Below are 7615 nucleotides of genomic sequence, written 5' to 3'. Positions count from 1 at the left end.
TGACAAAAATGACAAAAATGACAAAAATGACAAAAATGACAAAATGACAAAAATGACAAAAATGACAAAAATGACAAAAATGACAAAAATGACAAAATTGACAAAAATGACAAAATGAATGACAAAAATGACAAAAATGACAAAAATGACAAAAATGACAAAAATGACAAAAATGACAAAAATGACAAAATGACAAAAATGACAAAAATGACAAAAATGACAAAAATGACAAAAATGACAAAAAATGACAAAAATGACAAAAATGACAAAAATGACAAAAATGACAAAAATGACAAAAATGACAAAAATGACAAAATGACAAAAATGACAAAAATGACAAAAATGACAAAAATGACAAAATGACAAAAATGACAAAAATGACAAAAATGACAAAAATGACAAAAATGACAAAATGACAAAAATGACAAAAATGACAAAATGACAAAAATGACAAAAATGACAAAAAATGACAAAAATGACAAAATGACAAAAATGACAAAAATGACAAAAATGACAAAAATGACAAAATGACAAAAATGACAAAAATGACAAAAATGACAAAAATGACAAAAATGACAAAAATGACAAAAATGACAAAAATGACAAAAATGACAAAAAATGACAAAAATTGACAAAAATGACAAAAATGACAAAAATGACAAAAATGACAAAATGACAAAAATGACAAAAATGACAAAAATGACAAAAATGACAAAAATGACAAAAATGACAAAAATGACAAAATGACAAAAATGACAAAAATGACAAAAATGACAAAAATGACAAAAATGACAAAAATGACAAAAATGACAAAAATGACAAAAATGACAAAAAATGACAAAAATGACAAAAATGACAAAAATGACAAAAATGACAAAAATGACAAAAATGACAAAAATGACAAAAATGACAAAAATGACAAAAATGACAAAAATGACAAAAATGACAAAAATGACAAAAATGACAAAAATGACAAAAATGACAAAAATGACAAAAATGACAAAAATGACAAAAATGACAAAAATGACAAAAATGACAAAAAATGACCAAAAATGACAAAAATGACAAAAATGACAAAAATGACAAAAATGACAAAAATGACAAAAATGACAAAAATGACAAAAATGACAAAAATGACAAAAATGACAAAAATGACAAAAATGACAAAAATGACAAAATGACAAAAATGACAAAAATGACAAAAATGACAAAAATGACAAAAATGACAAAAATGACAAAAATGACAAAAATGACAAAATGACAAAATGACAAAAATGACAAAAATGACAAAAATGACAAAAATGACAAAAATGACAAAAATGACAAAAATGACAAAAATGACAAAAATGACAAAAATGACAAAAATGACAAAATGACAAAAATGACAAAAATGACAAAAATGACAAAAATGACAAAAATGACAAAAATGACAAAAATGACAAAAATGACAAAAATGACAAAAATGACAAAAATGACAAAAATGACAAAAATGACAAAAATGACAAAAATGACAAAAATGACAAAAATGACAAAAATGACAAAAATGACAAAAATGACAAAAATGACAAAAATGACAAAAATGACAAAAATGACAAAAATGACAAAAATGACAAAAATGACAAAAATGACAAAAATGACAAAAATGACAAAAATGACAAAAATGACAAAAATGACAAAAATGACAAAAATGACAAAAATGACAAAAATGACAAAAATGACAAAATAAATGACAAAAATGACAAAAATGACAAAAAATGACAAAAATGACAAAAATGACAAAAATGACAAAAATGACAAAAATGACAAAAATGACAAAAATGACAAAAATGACAAAAATGACAAAAATGACAAAAATGACAAAAATGACAAAAATGACAAAAATGACAAAAATGACAAAAATGACAAAAATGACAAAATGACAAAAATGACAAAAATGACAAAAATGACAAAATGACAAAAATGACAAAATGACAAAAATGACAAAAATGACAAAAATGACAAAATGACAAAAATGACAAAATGACAAAAATGACAAAAATGACAAAAATGACAAAAATGACAAAAATGACAAAAATGACAAAAATGACAAAAATGACAAAAATGACAAAAATGACAAAAATGACAAAAATGACAAAATGACAAAAAATGACAAAAATGACAAAAATGACAAAAATGACAAAAATGACAAAAATGACAAAAATGACAAAAATGACAAAAATGACAAAATGACAAAAATGACAAAAATGACAAAAATGACAAAAATGACAAAAATGACAAAAATGACAAAAATGACAAAAATGACAAAAATGACAAAAATGACAAAATGACAAAAATGACAAAAATGACAAAATGACAAAAATGACAAAAATGACAAAAAATGACAAAAATGACAAAATGACAAAATGACAAAAATGACAAAAATGACAAAAATGACAAAAATGACAAAAATGACAAAAATGACAAAAATGACAAAAATGACAAAAATGACAAAAATGACAAAAATGACAAAAATGACAAAAATGACAAAAATGACAAAAATGACAAAAATGACAAAAATGACAAAAATGACAAAAATGACAAAAAATGACAAAAATGACAAAAATGACAAAAAATGACAAAAATGACAAAAATGACAAAAATGACAAAAATGACAAAAAAATGACAAAAATGACAAAAATGACAAAAATGACAAAAATGACAAAAATGACAAAAATGACAAAAATGACAAAAATGACAAAAATGACAAAAATGACAAAAATGACAAAAATGACAAAAATGACAAATGACAAAAATGACAAAATGACAAAAATGACAAAAATGACAAAAATGACAAAAATGACAAAAATGACAAAAATGACAAAAATGACAAAAATGACTGACAAAAATGACAAAAATGACAAAAATGACAAAAATGACAAAAATGACAAAAATGAACAAAAATGACAAAAATGACAAAAATGACAAAAATGACAAAAATGACAAAAATGACAAAAATGACAAAAAAATGACAAAAATGACAAAAATGACAAAAATGACAAAAATGACAAAAATGACAAAAATGACAAAAATGACAAAAATGACAAAAATGACAAAAATGACAAAAATGACAAAAATGACAAAAATGACAAAAATGACAAAAATGACAAAAATGACAAAAATGACAAAAATGACAAAAATGACAAAAATGACAAAAATGACAAAAATGACAAAAATGACAAAAATGACAAAAATGACAAAAATGACAAAATGACAAAAATGACAAAAATGACAAAAATGACAAAAATGACAAAAATGACAAAAATGACAAAAATGACAAAAATGACAAAAATGACAAAATGACAAAAATGACAGAAATAATACCTAAATGTTAAAAACGACAAAAAAGATCAAATAACTTAAATGTCTGAATTGATCAGAAATGTAAAAAATGACAGAATTATCATTTTGATTAGAAACTTGTCTGAATAAAACTCAAATAACAAAAGTGACAAGATTACAAAAACCTGAACAAATAACATATAATATCAATTGATTAATTTTTGTTTATAAATATAAAAAACGCGTTGGATTTTGTAAATATTAAGGTTTTAGCTGGTTTCATGTATTCTATATGGTGACCGTCAAAATTTTGCTGCGAATCGATTTGATGAGATAAATTAACTGTTCTTGACTTGTTGAACCTTATGGTGTAGCAAATTTAGTTTTTATTTTTCACTCTTTATGATAGTCATATTTAAATATGTTGAATGAGTAAAATATTACTAAGTACAAGTGCTGTGGTACTATCAGAGATCTATTTTATTTTATTTTGTAAACATGAGCTGTTCACAGCTGAGGTTTGTTTCATAACTTTAGGAAATCTCAATAAATATGGTCCATATTTTGAATCGATTTTTGATAAACTTCATTTCAGCCGGAACCTTCTAAACCGGGGATAAAGTTCGCTCAATCTTGACTCTCATCTCCGCTATACGCTACCCAAAAATGCCAAAGCTCGTTCGGAAAACTCAAACATATCCGGAAGGCAGGTATTATTCAAGTTTATTTGTTTATATCCAGTTTGGCGTATCACCGGGGAAATGCGCTCATGCTTTCCGGGGCTTCCTATGGCCAACATTGGAACGAAACAGGACCAGAATCAGCCGGTTGTGCCAAAAAGGACGGACGAAAAGGCACACACCGTGCCACCACGCCAGGGCACAAAAGCCGGAGACTGACGAGATCAATTATCTTGGGCAAATATTTACCGGAGCTGTTTTTCACCAGCCAGCTTGCTTCCTCGTAGTCGTAGGGTATGCACTCGAATTTGGCCGTTTCGAAGCGTAATTTCCATTTCTTGTGTACCTTGGCCGTGTAGAAGTATTTCGAGGCCCGGAGAACCCAATTGATGGCAAGAGGCGTAGCAGTGCGGGGTTTTGGGGTGTTTGTTTGGATGCGATGCGCATGAGTGTCTCTTTTCCCTGCTTTTTGTGTTCCAAGCAACGTGGTCCTGCTTTTCTGCTTGGACCTGGTTGTGTTTCCCGGGATCGTCGACGGAGCTGGTTTTCCTGGCGGCAACATGGCAATTTTCGAGTGGCCTGACCGGGCACAAAGAAAGAAAAGCACACACCCGAATGAAGCCCGGATCACATTCTTGGCTGGGGCGTCCGTAATCGTTATCCTTTTTGCCCCACCAAAGTTCAGCATGGGGTTTCTATTTCGGAACGAGAAGCACCAACATCAGATGCTCCAGCAGCCGGCCCAACTAGAATAAGAGACTTTGCACAGCTCGTTCATTTTCACTCTTCAACAGTCCTGGTAGGATCACAGAAGCTAGAATTGTAAAAAGTGAACCATCACCAAACGTACATACAATGATGTGGGCCAAAAGGTGGAAGGTGGAGATTTTTCGCTTTCGGGTTTCAAGTGGCTGGCTGGTGCCCCGAAGGTCTCTGCAAGAAGTGGTGTACCCACTTTATGGTCGACTATTGTTGCGTTTTTCAGTTCATCCCAGAAGGATCCTCTCAAACCTACATGTGATCCTTGGTTTTTTTTTCATCTTTTTTCCTTTTGGACTTTTTTAAAGATTTTCATATTTTTCCCCTGCTTTGAAGCTTGCAAACTTCTAGGATTCACAACCGTATTTATTTTTATTTAACCTAGCTTCCATCAAATGTGGGTTAATGTTATTCATTGGCTTCTTGAAGAATAATGTTTACATTAGCGATTATTGTACTCGAGCGAGCTGCGTACAAATGTTGGTGACATCCTGTCAGAAAACCAAACCGCATTCGGCATTTAGTCAGAATACATATAGTTTGACACGGTTCATGAAAGCCAATCAAGCGAGCAATTGTTTGCAGATAGGATTAAATGTTGTCATCGCTATGGGTCGGATGTTATTTTCAATTTTTTTTAATGTAGTGTTTTTCATGCCAATTTTTCATGCCAGTGAGGTATAGCTTTTATTAAAAAAAATTGTAGATTTTCAGCTTATACTATTTTTAAAGAATTCAGTATTTTTAAGTCTCTTAGAAGTGAGAAAAAACTTCGAAAATTCGAAGAAATAGAAAAATAAAGTAAATTTAAATTATTTTAAAATTCGATTATAACGCTCGTGTAATTTTCGAAACTTGTGAGGACTAAAATAAACTTCCTCGATATTGTTTGAAATTTATAAATGAAAAAATAAAAAATTGCTAGAAAAGAATATAAATAATAATTTTAAAATTGAAAAACAAAACACAAGAAAACAACAACTTACTTACTTTCTTAATGATCCCGCGCCGATCCTCCGGTGCATAGGGTCGTGGTAAAAGACCTCCACTGTTGACGATCTGGAACCAGCGTCTTCACTTGGTCCCAGTCAAGATTCTCGTCGACAGTTCGGATTTCAGCGGATTCGGACAGAATCATATTTCGATTTTTCAATTCTGAATCGCCATTATGACGCTTTGTTATGATTGAATTCTGCATAAGAATTAAATTTAAAAACTTCGAATCGAAATATGAAACAAAATCTCAAGAGGGTTTCTAATTATCTTGTTCCATATTCGGAAAATTATAATTTAAACATTTAAATGCAGATGAATTTCAAAAATTGTAATTCAAATCATCGGCTTCGAAAAAACTATGAACCTATTCGAATTTCGAAAACCATGAAAATTTCATTAAAAAATTTATGGCTTTCAAAACAAGAGTTCTCCTTGATTTTTGGTCCATTTTTTCCGGTGGTGTTAAAATAACTTCCATTTAGTTAACGTTTCGGTTTACTTTATTAAACATTTTCAACCATCTTCAGAACTGTTTAAATAACCAAGAATCGAGAAGATAAAAGGAACGGTGATCAAAACCCAGTTTATGAAACTAGAGTTAATGATTTTTGAATCTGATGAAACCAAATTTGAACCAGTATTTCAAAACCATTTCTAATTTTCAACGATGTTTCAAACTGAATATAAGAATCCAAAACTGGGTACAAAATTTGAAATATGCAAACCGAAAAATATTTTTTTTTGTTAACATGTAACCAGAACTTCCGAAAAGAGTTATATCTCATTTTAATTTAAACTCAGAACTAAATGTCTATCAACAATGAGAAATTTTTTATACATTGAAGAATTCTGAACCTGGGGTCAGTTTTCAGGGTTATGGCAATTTGATAAGGAACTGATCAAACCATATCAAATGATATCAAGTAAATATTGGCAAAAGTAAGATTTTTTTATCTGTAGGAAACTAAAATGTACACAATGATCAAAACTTCTTTCTCAAGAAAGGCTAATCATTAACTTTTATCAATGATTTTGATAAGAAAAAAAAATCGACCCATTTTTTTGATGATGTAGAAAGGGTTCTCGCGTCAAAATAATTCAAAATTTCGGAAAAAATGCCTCTCTGGATTACCAGGTTTTTTTTTTTCAAAAGTATACTATACGACAAGTGCGGTCTGTGTTTCAGAGAGGATAAATCTTGCATGGAGTCAACTGAAAACCAACGATACGAACTTATATCAGATGCATGAAGGCATCAAGAATTTCGCATTACGCGTGAAAATTGCTTCCACTTTTCACTGAATGGTGGTACCTACAGACAAAATTATGACATCGGGGGCGTGGCTGGATTCGAAAAGGAAAATTTTCCTCTCGGCGCCCCACGGAAAACCCCAATTCGGACGGGGGTTTGTTTGTGTAGGTGCACGTTTTGCGCTGTGTACGCTCTTATATTTTTGTAAATATGATGAATGAAGGCGGATGGGGTGTGTATGTATCGACATCTCGTTGTAGCGCTGACGAAATAAATATAAACCCCCGATGGGTGGAAGGAAAATCCGAATACCGGAGGTGGTTTTTCTTACTGTGGCAGGTTTGCGCGTTCGCTTTTCAGGTTTCATCTAACATTTGCAGGAATTTTTGCTCGTTATCCTGATTGCTGTTATCATTTTTGCCGCTTTGTCAGTTTTGTGTTTGTGTGTTCTTTTTCAAGTTTCAAGAGTAGAGCACATTTTTGCTTTACTGGAGCCTTTTTCGAAAGCATTGAAAAGAAACTGCTGACGGTGTAGCTATCCAAACAATTCTCGCACACTTAATGTGTGGTTTTCGTTGAGGTGGAAACGAATACGCTTCTGAAAGCATAT

Source organism: Uranotaenia lowii, chromosome 2 (genome assembly GCF_029784155.1).
Source record: "Uranotaenia lowii strain MFRU-FL chromosome 2, ASM2978415v1, whole genome shotgun sequence".
NCBI classification, from domain to species: domain Eukaryota; kingdom Metazoa; phylum Arthropoda; class Insecta; order Diptera; family Culicidae; genus Uranotaenia; species Uranotaenia lowii.
Note: the sequence above shows the minus strand (reverse complement) of the source record.